The 19,140-nt window shown below is 33.9% G+C and overlaps 1 protein-coding gene across 3 annotated transcripts in view; it reads right to left on the bottom strand.

Annotated features, from left to right (window-relative positions):
* The window catches only part of Neto (Neuropilin and tolloid-like), a 91,108-nt gene that overhangs the window by 22,529 nt on the left and 49,439 nt on the right, over positions 1–19,140 (bottom strand). The window contains exon 1 of one of the 3 annotated variants that reach the window (XM_077446710.1): positions 18,751–18,830. The exons of 1 other annotated variant lie outside the window; for it this stretch is intronic. The gene's annotated coding sequence lies outside the window, so the exon portion shown is untranslated. Of the gene's footprint in view, positions 1–18,750; positions 18,831–19,140 lie in introns of those variants that run through there. One more of the 3 variants, XM_077446711.1, reaches the window with a different exon arrangement.

Here is a 19,140-nt window from a genome sequence, read left to right as displayed (position 1 = left end):
CCTGGAAGGCCCTATTCACGTCCACGCAACAATATTTAAAAATATTGGTTTAATAAATATCGAACTCACGATTAAAATTAATATCGAAAATAGAAAATAGCAAAAAACGAGAAAATTCACGTTGACCAGTTAGCAATCCCAATACCGGTAATTCATTTCAAAAATGTTACAATTTTAACTTTAATATTTCATATTTTCGATGGCATAAGTTGTACATTTGGCGAACGACATTGTCTAAATAATGAAAGGGCCATGTGGCCAAATACAAGGGTGTTAATACATATATATTTGAAAGCACTTCAACATCAATAAACACGCAATCGATGTCACACCTGACTTACACACATGCATACTTCGGTTAGTTCGTAGCGTATTATAACAGAGGTGCGAGGAGACACCTCTGTGAAGGACAGTGGATATAAATTTATACTTAAAATTTTAGAGTTAGGTAATTAAGAATGCATTTTTAAATTAGCTAGATAGCTAAAATTATATAAATAAAATAAATAAATAAACAGTTGGAGATTTATAGATCAATTTTGCAAGTTGAAACAAAGTCACAACGATCAAGGCGAGCAAAGACACTGCAATATAATTTACAAAGCAATATCTTAAACACGCTTTTATATGGCGATAAAAAAGTGGCATAAACGACCCTCCACGTATTTCTCACAAAGCGGTTCGCATTTCAAAGGATTACGTTATTTGCGCGAAACACTGCCGCGAGCTTTATATTAAACTTCGGAATTAAATTTTGAATGCATAATTTTTTTAAACAAAATAATCTTCCATTCGCTATTACGATTACATTTTAAACTTACATGTAAATATTCACGTACAAACCTTTGTTTTGCGGGTATATATGTAGATATTTGTGTACATATACAATTAGTGGTCGCACTAAAGTCAGCCAAACCGTAGGTATAATCTCGGTTCAATTAATTTAAGTGTGTTTCGGCGATAGGGTGGCCATAAGTTCCTGAAGTTGTTAAACTTAAGTCGCTTAGTTCTGACTCATTGATTTTGCACACTCACATATTATATATTATTAAATTCTTGTGTAGTATATTATTCTTATATTTGTTGAATTTCAGTGTCATCAACTTCTTATTAAAAGCTCTATTAATTCTTAAAAAAAACTTTAAGAAATGTTACAATTGTCACGCACGAAAAGTTAACATATACATACAAGAAGATTTTCGAGAAAAAAAAAGTGAACAGTATCGAAAGTTTTAAGTAAGCTTGTCGTTTGCGGCTTTCCGTCTCGAAAGGCTTCGTTTTCACGGAAGTTTTGGTCACATTTGCATAATTGACCACCGGGTGAAGGTGAGCGCGACCGCAATTAATAATTCATGGACGAAGGCTAAAAAAAGGAAAAGGGACGAAAAAAAAAACGGAGACAATCTTTCCAACCAATCCTAGTTGTAGAGATGCGCAAGTGTGCTTTCCCGTTGTGATAACGACGCCGTCTATTAAGCGTCGGGGAATTTTATGCGCAAAGTTCCACAGAGCTTTTGTGGAGTCTTTGCGAAGTTTAGTTGTCGAGGGTAAGTGGCACGCAAAGGGTTATAAATTCGAGCTGGTGTGCGTTAACACATAAGTGCATATACATGTATGTAGGTACATATATTTAGCATAAAATACTTTATCACCAAGGGGGCAGGAGAGCCCTGTCCGTTTAAAAACTCCCTAAAAAAAGTCATTTCCATAATGAAATAGTATATAAAAAAACACAAACACGCCTTCTAAAAATCATAAAAATGTGAACAGGGATCGATACCAGATACAAACGAGCTAAAATCTTAAGGCTGAAATTTCCCCGTGGCGCCCAGCAATATGTATCATTCTACATACATATATGTACATATATCCCAACATTCGTGATCTTCCACACATTCGTACTAACATATAAAAAAGAATCAAGTAGCACTTCATACGTATAGTAATCGGCTGAAAAATAATATTTTCCAGATTTATCTACATAGGCGAGAATGTATAATTTAAAAGTTAAATCAGATAATAAATCATAAATTACAGAAAGACACAAAGCGACAGAGAGAGATAGAGAGGAACATAGGCAGCGCTCATTTAGGTTCCAATCCGAACAAAAGCCGTTTATAATGAAAGTAGTTGTGTGTAAATGGCAGTGGAGAGAAGGGACGTTTCGTGAGGATGGCAGCCTCCCTCGTCACGAATACTAGATGACAACCCGTCCAATGCAGTAGAATGGAAAATTAATACCTTTGTAGCACCTGCTTAGCAATATATCATATTCAAATTCACATTCGTCAATGCGCTTAGGAAACTTAAGCTCTTACACATTATACTATATCTATACATAAGACACTATAAAAAGTATATACATAAAAAAACGACTAAAATTAGTTAATATAATATAAATATATATACACATATACATATCCGCAATTTCAATTTCATTTTATTTTTCAAATATCGTTATAATATAATTAAAAAATATAAATGTATATTTAATTGTTTAATATGAAAACAAAAAAAAACTAAATAAAATTATTATTACGTATTTTTATATGGTGAGAAGGAAACAATTTCAATTAATGTTTAAAAAAAGAAGGCCAATTGAAAATTCGACGTTGGGTTCGTGGCTAACTCTCTGAACTCAGGTATACCTATAAGATGATATTTGTGTTCGCATGAGGGTACGCGGGTTCGATTCTGAATGAATTTATACAAAGTTTAAGCTTTTTATCGATTCATTATTATGTTCGGCTAGCGTTAGGACACACACACACAGAATAGCGTATTTTTATACATATAATAATAATTGGTACACGCTATATAATTTAACATCGAAAGTAAGAAAAATGATTTGACTTTCACCTTTATTTTACCATCCAGAAATGTGAAAAGATCCAAGCAACTATTTGGGCTTGTATCACTGCAAATCATAAAAGCCGTTTGGGTTCAAGTGGAATAATTAATCCAATAACGGCATTATTAAAATAAGACTTAATTGGAAAAATATCCACAGGACTCATCAAAGTTAAATTTATTTTTTTTGTAGAATTATTATACTATATAATAATCTTATCTAAATATGTATCTAAAAACAATTTTAATTATTTCATCTCATATTTTTAATAATCAGGATAAGAGGGGGGGGGGCGGGGCTTGGATAAATTTTGCATGAGGGCCCAAAATTCCTAGCTACGCCACTTTGGCAAGAGCGAACTTATACCCATGTACACTACATACATATAAATAAGTATACTAATATCGAGATTCTAAAGCCAATGTTATACCATGCAAAAGGCAACAGCAAAACGTACAGGTCAAGTACTTATAAAACTTCATTATCAGCTTACGGAATACATACATATGTATATGTATTGGTCTACGAAGTTTGTCGTCTGGATTAGATCCTCTAGATGTGAATAGTTTGCCTTTAGTTAGAAAATACTAAAATTGTAGTGCCACATACTGCAAATGAAAAATAGTCGTTTGGGTGAGCAATGACTTGTTACAAAAAATTGGGTGCCACTTAAAATGTCAAACGCATACCATTAAAAGAATTCGCATTACCCCAAAGGAAAATAAACTTTTTCACAATCGAGTATCTAGCCGTAAATAAAATTGATATATAAAATTTATTACGAACGATTGACCGTTGTACATAGTATTATATTTTTTGCTGTTATAGTATAGTTGCGTAAGTACGATTTTATTATTTATCGAAGATTGAACTAACGCTGTTTTTTGCCGTGCGAAAGTTCGGTCGTTAAGTTGAAGGGTGTGTTATTTACAAGGAACAGTCGAGTCTTTTTGGGGTAGTTCGCACGAAAGGGGTTTGCACGGCAAAAAAGGACAATCCTTAAAAGCAAAAATATCTCAACTCTCGAACGAGACAACTTTTTTTTTACTTTGACCATAATTCTCATACAATACTCGTAGATTTATTTTTCGAACGTGACCACTTTTTACAACCGTTGATATTATATTTCACCAAAACGGAAGTGCATTGTGAGATCTTTCATCTTTGCGTAAATAATTTAACGTAAATAAATTTAACTCGCTTGCCGCATTCAAATTCGTAATAAGCAATTTTGGTCACATACCGGTAAAGTGGTGAACAAAAGTTCGTTTTTAAAATGTTTCAGTAATTGGGTTTAAAAGCTGAACGTCAAAAGCTAAACCCTCTTCAAATGGGATTTGTATAAAAATGTCACTCGAATTAAGTATTTGCGTCACGACAACTCGCCCTCCACCCTCTTACCGAAACAGCGAAATATTATATAAAAAATGACACGGTCGACACGCTACTTTATATATGTACATTCACAATAATCAAAAACATCAAAATGTTTGGGATGTTACAACTTCAGCTTGACCACATCAAAATGTTTCAAACAAAACTTCTGTCTCCAATGTTAATGTAATTTTAAGCTTACCAGAGTTTACGCTCACTCTATGTATGTAAGTATGTAGAACCAGACGTGTAACCTACATACATACATACATACATAACGAAAAGCTTGCCATATTTGACGATTTTTATAATTTTTTTTAATCATGACAAAATTTGACTGATTATATGACTAATTTGTATTCAGTATCAATACCTCTCCAAAAAGTTCGTGATGTTTAACTATTTTTTGAGTATATGTAATTTAACCGAAGGTCTCATATTTGCACAGCCCATCGTCTAATACATATAATATCGCTATTCCGTCTGTGTGTCTGTCTGAGATAACGCTCGCCGTATTTTTGTACCACTATTTTTTATATTTCACGCGTACAAATATAAAGTTAGTGGAAAACGATTGATTTCAGTAAAAACTGTGGAATTTCTCAATATTTAAATCTAAACGTTAGTACTTAATAGTATACTGATTCTAGTACTAAGAGCAATGGTGGCTCGTGGGTAAAAATCATATATATATATATATATATATATATATATATCATATATACAAATCATATATATATATATATATATATATATATATATATATATATATATATATATATATATATAATATATATATATATATATATATATATATATATATATATATATATATATATATATATATATATATATATATATATATATATATATATATATATATATATATATATATATATATACATGTATATATATATATATATATATATATATATATATATATATATATATATATATATATATATATATATATATATATATAGTCGTTTCAATTCGACATACATACATATCTACGTCACAGCTGCTAAACCACTACTAAAGCGTATATACATACATACATACGAATACAATAACAAAAGAAAAAAACTTTTATATATACTAAATGCTACCAATGTTTCCTCTTGGCAGAAAATTTGCCAACATATATTGAAAATTTATATAATTAATTAATTAATTTTTCTATTGGTGTTTTATATTGTTGACATGTAGGTAGGTAGGTAGTTTTTACCTTTTTTTTCATATTTAACAATGAAATATAAATTATTAATGAAGTATATGTATTTAAAAGATATTTGAAAAAAATCGTGGGGATCGATCACATGACCGACGACCGGTGATAACATCTCAAATAGTATCTCAAATCCTCAAAATCTCCTAATATAATCATTGTTGATTATTATATAAATATGCTACCACTCTGCAAAATTTGTCTATAAATATTTCTATGCTACTTTATAAAATGTCTGTAATTGGTCAGGAATGCGAAATGGGTTTACCTGTTAGGTCTTCCAAATATATACATACATACATATGCAGTGGCGGTTCATCTTTAAAGGCAACCGGGGCACTGCCCCACACACATTTCTCCTAACCAAAAAAGAAATTAAATTTTGCATATTGTTGGTATCATAAGTGTTTGGCGAGACTTTATTTATTATATCACTCACCACGCGGTGAGTAGAGCCGGTTCATAATTCAGTTCGGGGCAGTCACTTATCTGCCGTGACCCCGTGGTCGCCAGCTTCAGTTTACCTACTACTCCGGCACCTGCGAATTGTACTGTGTGTAGAGTGTAGACAGTCAGTCGGACAGAAAAACGATCTATATTATCGAATACAGAAGGTCGCTTTTAACTGGCTGAGTAAAGGTCTCTTAGGGGCAGAATACGCCAGCTCCAGTCGTCTATATTCTTTATACGATTCGAAAAATTGAGTGTTGACATTTCAACTATATTTTGCATTTCGACGTTTCAACTATATTTTGCAAGGTACATATGTATGATTAAATTATCAATCACAACATGACAATTTTACCATAAGATACTTTTTATTAATCAAATTTTCGCTTTTTCAGAACACCAAATGAACCAAGTCGATAATTTGTTAAAAAAAAGTAATTTTCCTTGCGATAAATGTTACTTAAAATATATAAAGTTTTATTTTTTTGGAAAAAAATAAATATGTAAGAGTGGAAGGAGGGGGCTTCTCGCGCTCCACCTGTTTTAAAAGTCAAGAACCACTCCGGTTACATGTATGTATGTATGTATGTATGTATATAGTAATGTTGACAGGGTTTTCCGTACCCACACTGGACCATCAATCCGATACTGGAAAATTTTCGCGTTTAATTTGAAGTGTAAGTACAGTGCATTCGCTCCCAACTTGATTTGTATTCAACGCAACGTTGCATATTAAATTTGCTAACGTTTCATATGTGTATGCATAAGTATCATACGGTATTACGCATGCTTACATTTACATATGTACTCAAGCTGACGGCAAGAGCCCGGTTTGAATAGACGGGTGGATGGATCTATGGGAGGAGGGGTGGAGGTTTAAGTAGGTGAGTGGGTGAGTGGGTGGTGTCGAACCTTAGCCCTCGTTTTTATATTCAGAGCGTTCGCGTATAAATGGGTACAGTTACAATTTATACCGAAGCATCAGATACAAGCAGCCATAAATCTAACCCGCTTCACTAAACCGAGTTGAAAGCCGAAGGTGAACCTGGAACCCGGAGACGTTTATCTTCACGCTCCGGCTGCTGCCTGCTGAGCCACCTGGATGCGGCGAAAAGACCACTACCACCCACATCATCCAAAACCCTCCCACTACCCATACTCTACTCTAACCGGTCGAACGATTATCTGAATATATAGTCGAATGGACCTTTAGTGGTTGACCCACCTCTAAAAACAAAACGGGACATTTGAAATTATAGCGTTGCAATGACACTCATTCCCGTTTTTCCCGTTTCCGTTCGCGTTTTTGGGCGATTTTTTTTCACAGTAATCTTCCCGGACATGCATACAACAATTCCTGAAAGTTTCATTATCTCAGGGTTGAGACCCAATTCATTGTGATTTTTAGACCAGAACTAGGGGATGTGAAAATATTCGACAAAATGATTAATCTGGTTTTTGAAAGGAAAAAAAAATATATGTATATATAAGTGTGCGTGTGTGTGTGTGTATGTACATATTTATGTATGTTTGTACGATTATACAAGATAAGCTCGATTAATATGATTCATTTATTTTTTATTTTTTTTTATTTTTTATTTTACATCTATACCAGGAAGGCCTTACAGGAAAATCCCAATGCGCCTTCCTGGCCAATTACAAATACAAATGCAGCATTTTTTTTTAATTATAAGTCGTTGAATTGCGAGACACTGAAAAAACTCGCAAATTAACGAGACATCTATGAATTGTACATAAATTTTTATTGTACATCCATCAAATTTCAAATAGTGGTGACATAGTAGGTAGGAAGGATTTTTAGCCAATTTTTTTTTCCGGGAACCGTTTCAACAATGAAATCAGAGAAAATTGGCAAACTCTGATAGGAAACGATCAACCTGGAGTCACAAATCCAGGTCTGACCAACAGCATACTCTGAAAAATTCATTTTCATTCAGGGATAGAACCCGGCACCTTCTTGACGGTAAGCAGAAGCTTAACGTCCGAGCTATGCTGCTGGCTATATGTACATATACATATGTGACAAGATTTCAAAAAGTGACAAAAGAAAATTTTATGTTCTAATTATAATCAACAACGAAATCTATTTATGCTTATCAAATAAAATGGCATTTGTTTAAATAAATAATTAATGTTTTGCTTTTACATATACATAGGTAGAATGAAATAATTGTGATTGTAATAAACCATGTAATTTTATAAACGTATCATCATTATGAGCGAAATTCCACCATTGAATTCAGCTCTAGTAAAAATACTATCAGAATAATAAATGTTGTGAAATTGAAGCAAATTTTGAATCACGTCTGTATATTCTACATTTCAGTATTTTCGATTCAAAAAATTCGATGCTAAAAGACATATTATACATATGTACATATTAAAATAAAATAAAATTAGAATATTTTGAAATAAATTAACACGATGAAATACTACGAATCAGATTTTCGCCCTCGCGTGGAAACAGTAATATATTATTTTTGAACGACGATTTCAATTCGCATGGCAGTTTTGAACGTTAAATTATATTTACGAGGATATCGCGACTGCACAAAAGAGCGATTTTTATGACTTTACGGCTTTCAAATGTCGACAAATCTCCTGTGGGTCCGCCATATATCGCGCTGCGGCCATCCAGGTTGACCGGCGATTTATGGCGGCGACATTATATTTTTCACACGCCGCCATTTGTATTGCCATCGTTATCTGTTCACGGTCGCGTATGCGTATGGGATTCCGCCATTGTAATTCTATTTTTTTTGTTTAATGTTTTATTGTCTTTTTGTGTGCTGGGGGGAAAACGGCCGCCATTTCAATACAGCGCGGTATGAGGCAACAATTTACGACAACGATGACAAAAAGAGCGGGAAAACGTCTACTGAAGTTATTTATGAAAAAGCGATAGCGCGAAAACCATATAACTACATACATGCATGTATATATAATAATATTTCGGCTTACTATGTCCCGAATTGATCGGAACAATCCGATTTGAATGGGATGCCTAATTTTGCCAACCTGGATGCATTGATCGCATGTGCTTTTGCTATGAAGAAAAATGCATTGCGCATTTTATGCATCCACACAAATTCACATATATGAACATGCGTATACGAAAATATAAATTTAGTGAATTAAAAAAGGAATATGAGAAAGTATAAAAGCTTGTAATATTAAGTGTATATGGGATGAGAGTAAATGAGAGTGAAAAAAGTAGTTTTACCACTGTTTAAATGAGTTGCAAGGGGGTTGTAGATAGGAGCGAATGGATAGCTAGATGTCATCGCTCAAATGTGACACAAGATTCCGATGTAAATAATGAGATATGAGATAATGAATTCGTTAACGATTAAACTCAATTAGCTTACTTCAACGTTAGCTAGCCCCCCGTATGTTGGTGACATATCAAAGCGACCTGAAGAGTGGAAGTGGTTCAAAATCAGATCACAATTTTTTGACAGACAGGAATGTCACTAAACTAAGACAGCGCAGCTAATAAAAAGCTTTTAAAAACAAACAATATATTGTATAAATTTATAACATTTTTATTATAAATTTGAAATTATATTCAAATAATAATGACAAATGGGCAAGGTTGACCATTTTTTTCGAACCGTTTCAAGATTGAATCCATGACCTCTCAGTTGATAACATCATACGCTAACTACTGAGCTACGTAGAATAAATAAAATAAAACAAATTTATACAATTTCATTGAAAATACGCTGAAAAATGTATGATTTTATGTATTGATTTTAATTAAACATATGTATTATATTTCGTTATATATGTACATACAAAATAAAATGATAAAGCTTCTGAATTTTTAGGAAAAATAATATGGTAAACTTATTTGTATGATAGAGACGTTGACTACGTGACTAAGTTGTTATCGCAGTCAATAAAACTTGTGACAAGTTTACAACAAAACACGCGCAATTTTTGCGATTTCATACCCATATAAGTTCAGTGAGAAGAATGGTTCAAATTTAACGTTGCGAAATGAAACGATAAGGCAGCTACAAATCGGCGCGCGGACTTTGCAGCAACAAAGCGAGGTTTATATCTCGAATGTCGCGGATTTTCCGGAAGCGTCGCGGAAAATACGCGATGAAAAATATCCGACGATAACTTTCAACGCAACCCTCTCGCAGCGAAAGTCCCATAAAAGAGATGGCCCATCAATTCGCAGACGAGAATTTCCCGTACGTAAAATTAGCGAAACGCACGTCCGGAAAATAGCGCACGCTGACGCCCGGAAAATCGGGAAAACGAATAGTGGAACGTGTCGAACACAAAGTACACTAATATTATACGAGGGTCGGATTCGCACTAACCCCTATTGAATATCAAGTGAAACCCTCTTTTATTCATAATAGCTATGTACATATGTACATACGTACATGTATTGTCTTCTGACGATTTCTGTTCAATGTTTGCATAGATTTTGAGTGACAGCTCATCAAGATTTCCCATATAGGGAGAGATGGAGCTGATGCTGCATCGGTGGCAGCTGGTGGCATCTTCTGGCGCAGGATTGGCTCGTCTCCAGACCGCCAAGATATTAAAATAATCCGAGGATCGGTTGCGAAACCAGAGAACGGGAACAGTGTCGGCACAAGCAAATGAAGACATATATGTAGAACATCAATAAATATGTACACACACCAATGAAATAAAGCTCATCAAAATTTTCAAACAATACTTAATCATCTTTTATCGATACAGCATATGTATACATATACGTAATTAAAGATGTGTGTGTGTGAATTATTTTACATTTCATGTCATAAATTTCCACAAGATGTGTAGGAATTTATTTTCATCGAAGACATATGTATTCTACGAATTCTATTCAACCGATATAAATAATAAAACAAATACTATGCATATTAGTAACCGATAATTATAAAAAATTAAATAGGTATTGGGTAAATTTACAGAGCTTTTTCACTATCTCTATATATCATCTATGTACATACATATGTACGTAGTAACAATATATGAAGTATTGTGATCATGCGAAACTCTGGTACCTCCCCTTACAAGTGTCCTCTTTTTTAAGTTTTTGTATTAAATTCCCTCCTAAGCCGCTTAATGGATCAGACTAAAAAGAAATATATGTAATAGATATAATTAATTTCATACATTTATATTTTAAAAATGTTTTTAACTCAACCGGAAGTAGCACTTTTACTCTAGAGAATCGAGGTGTTTTTTGTTTTTCTGTAAAAACTTTCAATTTATTAAACTAAAATTTTAATTTAATATAAAGTAATATATATGTACATATATGTATGTATATATAATTTAGAGCAGTTACGTTAACCAAAAATGGTAGTTTACACTTGTTCGATTTTTCTTCCACTATTTTTTTCGACCGTTACGAAAATATTCCAGAATAATTCTTGTATTAATTTCATCTAAATAAAAAATAGCACATTTGATTAACAGGAAGTGGGATTTTTTCCTCTTAGAAATGTTAAAAATGTGACCAAATGATTTTTCTACACTACTGAACATATCGAGCTTAAAAAATATATTTTTATTTTTTATGTACTAGCCTGATAAGGTTTTGGTTAAAATTCATATAATAAGAAAATAGAAATATTCCGTATAAGTAGAAAATAGAAGAAGTCGAAACAGTATTTTTTTTAAACAATATTTCATTATTTTGCTTTGACCTATTAAAATATTTCTATCGTTTTGACATTATATACTTGTAATAATATTTATAGTAATATCAAAAAATTTTCAACAAAATTGGACAACCGAAAGTACAACTTTTGTATTGTGTGAGTTTCCTTACATCATAACTTGTATCGAAAATATTTAATAAATTAAATACGCTATCATGTGATAAAAACATCGATATCAGTGAACATTTGTATTGTATACATATATGTATGTATGTAGGTACAAAGTTGCTAACGAGCACCTGAACGATTCCAAAGAATTCCATTGTCAGGTTTAGCGGTTCAATCGATATGTGAGCACAGTTTAAACGGTATAGAAGGGTGGATCGGTAAAGGTAAAAGCAAGAGGGACTTTGTATCGGATCCGTTCCCGTTAACCCTTTGTAGATATCGAACAAAAAGAGACGTTACCGATCACTGTGTCGTTATTAGCGATCCGTAGACCGTTTTACACTGTCGTTTCTTGTCCCAAGTGTACTTTCACCTGAAATATATTACACGCGGAAAGTTTCAGTAATTCGATTTGGGACGAGACGACATAATAGCCTCTGGATCGCACTAACGCTTCAATTCCACATGCATATTGATCAATGGATACATTTCAAAATTTACTCATTTACTTCATTACTTTTCTGACATTATGACATATGACATTCAGAAATGAAAGAAACGTATAAAAAGAATGTGACGTCATGTAATGGAACACTCTAGCTATCGATTGCATAAAACAATTATACGCTTTCCGTCAGGCGTTTTTCAGCAATTCTACGCTTTTTACAAGGCTCTTTTATATTTCACTTTGCAAACGATTCAGATAAAATTCCTACATTCTTCTGATCGTTTTGATACTTTTCCATTTTGCGCGGTCTAGTCAACGATAGATATTTAAATCAATTTCGTCAGTATGATGGTGAAAAATAATCGTAATAGACACGTTTAAAAATGCAAATATTTTGGTCATCTCGACGTTTAGTGGTAATCTTGATCTTACATGTTTGATATTCCGCCACCCGTTTAAGTCAGTGACTTGTATAATAAATAAAAATGCTGTATTGCTTGTACATAATTGGCCGGAAAGGCGCATTGGGGTTTACCTGTAAAGCCTTCCTCGTATAAAGTTTTGATATAATACATTGTATACATATAAATAGAAATATCTTCATCTCTCGGAAGGTTTTTTTTTATATATTTTTACAAGGTGTTTATTAGTTTTACTTGGTTAGTTAGTTGAAATTTCTAAATTTAGTCCGAAATTTGTGAGCTAATTTTGAACCACCATTTCGATGAATTGAATTATTAAAAAAATCGTTAAAAATAAAATTGGAGTTATCTTTTAGATCAACGTGATGACAGATAACTCACAGGATAAACAGTTAATCAATTATAACAGTTACATTAATTAGTCTCATTATAAATTTCATCCACTAGAGCAACTCCAATAATCTTCCTCACTTTATATTCTGATAGTTCCGCAAATATAATCTAAGCCCACATGAGTACAAATTACCACTTTGTTAAAAAAAATACAGTAATGACCGACAAATCATTGTACATATGTACGTAAATTTAGCCTCATTATCACGATCAAAGTGAAAAACATTAGGGGCATTACGTTCATTTTTGCACAGTAGGTACGAAATAATTTGTAGACGTGGCTGTTAAACCTTTTTGCCGCGGGACGCTCGCCGGCTCGACCGTATTTAATTTTTCAGATTTTAATTTAGCCGAGAGTGCGCCAAACGCACTAAATTAAACGCTCGGACAAACATTTCGAAACTCGTACACAAACACGTGCACACATAAACACAAATATAAATTACGACGTATTTCTTAGTTATAAATACATATGTACATATATAGTATAGACCTACATATGTACCTCCACATACATACATATATACATATATGTACATACACATTGTTTTCTTCAAATAATATAGTGATTTCACGGTTCAGTGAATCCTTCGGCACCACATTGCCAGTTTCACATCTAGTTTCGATTTGCAAATACGCGGTGCGAATTCGTATCTGCCATTAATCGTTATTTCAGTGTAAAACATTTTGTTATCATTCTAAACTCAACAATATGTTCGTGTTCAATGGTTTCAATTACATTTATTTCATAACAATTTCATTCTAAAATCAGTCAGCAGCATAGCTTGATGGTTGCGTTAATGCTATCCACCCTATTCGATCTCGTGGGTTGACCTTGATTGTAAATAATTTATTTAAAGTATTTATGTAGCTCTGCTGGTCAGGCTCGGATATTACCGACTCCAAGTTCGATCGTTGTCTATCAGAGCTTGCCAATTCATTTGATTTCATTGTTGAAACGGTTCCTCATCAAATTGGCAAAAACCAAGCTACCCACTATTTTATTGTGATTTAAAAATTTATTGTCTCTAAATTTATACATCATCATATACTCTCATCCATCTCACCCCACACATATTTCCGATTTCATCTATCCATCTTCCCTGAAGTCTTCCTTTTACCCTTTTTCATTCTCTCGGTTACCATTCTAGCACTTCTTTTGTCCACCGTCCGTCCATTCTTCTAGCCACGTGGCTCCGCATTTCCATTTCAATCTCTTTACTCTATCCAATATGTCCACTACCCTTGTCATACTTCTCACCCACATATTTCACTTTCTGTATTTTCTCGTTAATGCCGACCATACAGCGTTTCATAATGCTTTGATTGCATCGGACTTTGTATAGCATCTTGGTGCTTAATGTCCAAGTTTCACATCCAAAAGTCATTACTGGCAAAACGCATTGATCGAAGATCTTTTTCTTCAGGCAGAGTGGCATTTTTGATTTAAAAACAACATTAATTCGTCCAAATGCACTCCACTCTAAATGCATACGTCTATTTATTTCTTCTTCTTTAATACCGGACATGTTTATTATTTGACCTAAATATAAATAATTATTTACTACTTCTACTAAATTTATACATATGTATACAAGTTTAATACCATAAATGTCACTCAGGGCAACCCAATATTGGCATCATGTATCATTTTACATGTTTCATGTATATGTACATATATGAAAACTGTTACTTCTGTATATGTCTACATATGTACATATGTACTGAAGGTACATATAACCAACACCAATATTCATCATAAACGATTTCGCGGAGAAAAGTACTAAAATTTTATACGCACAATCAAATATGCATATACATTTTATGCACGCCCTTGCATAAACGATAGACTGAACCAAGAATAGCTAGAAAACGTGCAGAAAGACATGCAGAAAGAAGAGAGCAAAAACATTGAAATGGCGAGAAGTAGATAAGAATAGCGAGAAAATGAAACTAGGAATGTTACAAAAAAAAATATTAAAAAAGCATGATTGAAAATTATTTTTAAGAATCCCTATACACATGTAGCTATGCTAAAAATACGCATGTACATACATAAGAAACATGTTAAGTTTTAATGATTAATTTGGAAAACCATCAATCTAAAAACAAATTACTTAATCTTTTAATCTTCTTTCTCTGTAAAGAGCATTAAATTAGAGTAAAATTAGTGAAAAGGGAAGCTAAGATCTTTGCACCACCGATTTCAGGGTTCATTTCGATCCCCCCCTCCCCTAAATAAATTACTCGTTCTCTTTTATTGCGCCAACAAGCTGCTGCGTTACGTCTCGATTACCGGCCGCTAAACAACACGATTTACGGCCAGGCTCGATGATAATTTGTTGTCGGATTTGGAAACCCTGGCTTCGGCCACTTGCGGCTATCAATCTGGCTCAGGACTGCTTCTCAGACCCTTCGTACTCATAAACTAAGCGAAAAACTCCTCGTTCAGACTCCAACCCCAAAACACTATTCCAAACATTTTTCTTTTAATTATTTTTCAGGCAAAATAACAAAACCACTGAAACAAAAATCGTCTAAGGCCATACTACGATTCGAGGGAATTCTCCGTGCGATGCAATATTTTCTGGTGAATTTTTCCACGTGAATATTAAAGTGCAATCATTTTTATGGGTCGACTTCGCGCGTCACATTACGAAATTATGTTCCTTTATGTACGTTACGCTTTTTTATTGCAACGTCGACCGAGTGTTTCATTTTTTTCCCTCGTATGTACGTTCGGGGTATTCATCCTCTCCTCCCCTGTACCCGTTCAGTATCTCGATTCGTTCGCGCAAAAACAACATAAACTTTACGCCGTAAAAAACGGTTATGACTCTTTTAGGTAGTGCGTGTGAGAGACGCGTGTGTATTACACGTCTAGGAAAATGCCAGATTAACAGATTTTCCGCTTACGGAAACTTCGCACATTTCCCACATTTCAAATATAAACATATACACCCATGGTAAATAATTATACGTGCCCAACCAACGATTTATCGGATAAAGAACAAAAATACAGAAATCCGTTTCAATCCCCAGTATATATGTATAGGAAGTATACATACGTAGTATTTCGGTTAATTTCCGTTATGTGATGCCGTTAGTGTTTAGTATATGCTTGGTGGTCGAAAAGGAAACGAAACGATGATCATATCATTCGCTATTCAAGGGATGTAGTGAAATTTTCGACCGGAAGTGCCGCCAATAGTTTCTCTCGCTCGTGAACTATTCTCGCGGAATTGTTTCGCCGCAATCCAATTCGAAAAGGGTGTAATTGGATGTTGGTGGTTGTTCCCTAGAGAGTGACCCAGCAATCCGTTTATAATTGATTGTACCGCGAAAACGGGGTCCCGTCGTACTCCATGGTCTCTTTGAGGGTTGACTTGAACCCCCACGCGCAGAATAACGAACAACGGCTTCAATCATTTGAATATTTTTACCGAAAAATTATTTATTCGAGTCAAAAACTTTTGTTTTTATATCGAACAAAAAGTCGCTATTTACCTACATACATACATATGTATACATATTTAAACATATTAAACTTCACAGTGATCCCAATATTAATTAGAAAACTGAGTGTATAATCAACTTGATCAATAAAATAGGTAAAACCACCTAAAAATTATTTTAAATCATATTTAACCACATTTCTACACGTACAAATGCATAAATAATCGTTTATGTGCGTATAAATATATAAAGTATGGAATCTGGACTTGTATGGCATCACAAAAGAGCATATTATGCGGAATTAATACGCTTTCAACTTTTCGCATTTCCTTTTGTCCCGTCGACCCATTGTTTCCCTGGATTTATGGCACGGCGAAAGCAACAAAAATACAAACACTGGATTAAAAAAACGGGTATATTCGAGAGAAATGGTCCATGGAACGGGCGCTAGATTAAACGTTGAAAAATTGAATTTTTAAATGAATAAATTCATATGATATACATATGTACACATGTATATATAAAGATGTTTCATTTTCAAATGAGTAAGTGAGCTGATAAGTGTTTAATTTGACTATTTCGAGCGACTTTATAGCGACAAGAATCTCTCGATACATATATACCAATATAATACGTGATCGAAGTCGCTAAGCCCCTAAATAAACATGCTCCAACAACAATGAACTACCCTTTGATATGATACAATGAGAGCGTTAGTAACGATCGAGTGCTCCGCTTCCTCGTTATCGAAACAATAAGCCAAAGCAAATTCAAAACCACCCATATCATTGACACGATCACATTTGAGAGTCATCTCTGTGACAACGCGTCGAGATGAAATTCCAAAAATGTGTTTGGACTCGGAAAAATCACCGGGAAAACCTCTCCATATCGCGCGAGCCGCGGCCGGATGCGGCTGGTCTCCGGGGGAGTGATTTAAGGGACAAAGTTAGATTACGGACGGACCAACCGACGTCGGATAAAAAGAGAAGCATGGGACGAAAACTCTAGTCTCAACGGAGAACGAAAATTTAAATTTCCATCTGTTGCCAGGAAAAGCGTGTGAAAACATTGCTAACTCACGAACGCATCGTCCAAACGATCCTTTTTTTTAATAAATTAAATGATAAAAGTTAAGAAACTCTTTGTGCGGCACAACGTATGTACGTGTTTATGCGCAGATAGCGGCCGAGGATAACGGCCGCCAGCACGAGTGCATAACTCGTAGTAAAAGGAAAGGGGTATACTCTAGTTCGGTAACTGGATATATTGCCGGAATGTTATAAAAACGAGATGAAACCTAGGAAATGAGACTTTGAATTTATACGCGAGATGGTGCAACGCCCCGAGATGGCATCGTGCCCGAAACACCTCATAGTACATTTTGTTAGAATTTCATTCCGTTACTCAAGAGAACGTAACGTTTTGAACAAAAAAAGAAGCATACATTTTCAAAACTTTTATCAAAATAAAAACACTAGCTCGATTAATACATTTCATATGAGTCATTTCGTATTAGACAGTTTTGTCGTAGATTTCTCTTTTACCGTAATTATTTACAAACAAAATATGTATGTGTGTAAGTAGCCGACACAAAGCGTTCCTATATTATTAACGACATTTATTTAGTAAAACGTGTCAAATTCAAGCCGCATTTTTTTCTTGCGAAATTTCTATGCTTTTTCTTGTCGCTATGAATCATCACTGGCGGTCGCTTGGCGGATTTATGCGAAATCGTAAACTTAACAGGAGAAAGAAAGAAAACGAGAGAAGGAGAGAGAAAGCTCAAGCGCGCGCATTTATATGAAATTTTATATTTGCAGAGTCGAGTCGAGTTTCAGATTTATTATAGCGAGAAAATTTTCAGCGGAATGCACACGAGAAAACCGAGAAGTATAAATCTAATATCGAAACGCAATATTTAGCAAATGCTTCTTATTATCGAATTAATTATGTAAGCACTTACTACTAATAACTGACTTATATGATTCGGCTACACACATATGTACGTATGTTCTCAGTTTCCGCGTCAAAATGCTATCCGTGTTATTGAAGTCTATCGATTTTTGGCGGAGAAAATAATTACAAAGACAAGTTTTGTCTCCTGATTTCAGACGCGTCAGTCGGTGATTTATCGCGGAAGACAGCCTTCACAGCGACTGAAATAGATGGATTGATTGTAAGAGAAAAAATAAATGTTTTTCTTTTCAAACGGAAAATGAATCGAGGTGAAGAAAATCAAAGGAAAAGTTGGCGACGAAAATCAACAAAAATTGATTCGCTGCTAAATGAAACGTTACAGAACGATTAGCAACGCTGCCACCCACTGGAGCGTAATCAATTGAAGCCAACTAAACAGCGCGAATCGACCACTCTGACTGATATTTCTTATCTATTTATTTTTATATATATAAAAACATTAACACAATACAATATACTAGACTACCTACTATGCAATTGGAATTGTAAGTCATCTTTCTTTTTAGATTGTATTTTTTTTTCACATAAAAATGTTTTTCATATAATTCATGTTTGTACACATACATACATTATACATATAACTCGTAGGTTTTCATATAAAATATCTATGTTTTCCACATTTTTTGCCCAATAAGCAAGTGAACATCATATATTATACATATACATATAATAGTATGTTCCTTTTTCCAATAGCAAATTAGTATTCTGAT

The sequence above is a fragment of the Arctopsyche grandis genome, chromosome 3 (assembly GCF_051622035.1).
Source record: "Arctopsyche grandis isolate Sample6627 chromosome 3, ASM5162203v2, whole genome shotgun sequence".
In the NCBI taxonomy this organism is placed as follows: domain Eukaryota; kingdom Metazoa; phylum Arthropoda; class Insecta; order Trichoptera; family Hydropsychidae; genus Arctopsyche; species Arctopsyche grandis.
This window is presented reverse-complemented; position numbering and strand designations above follow the sequence as displayed.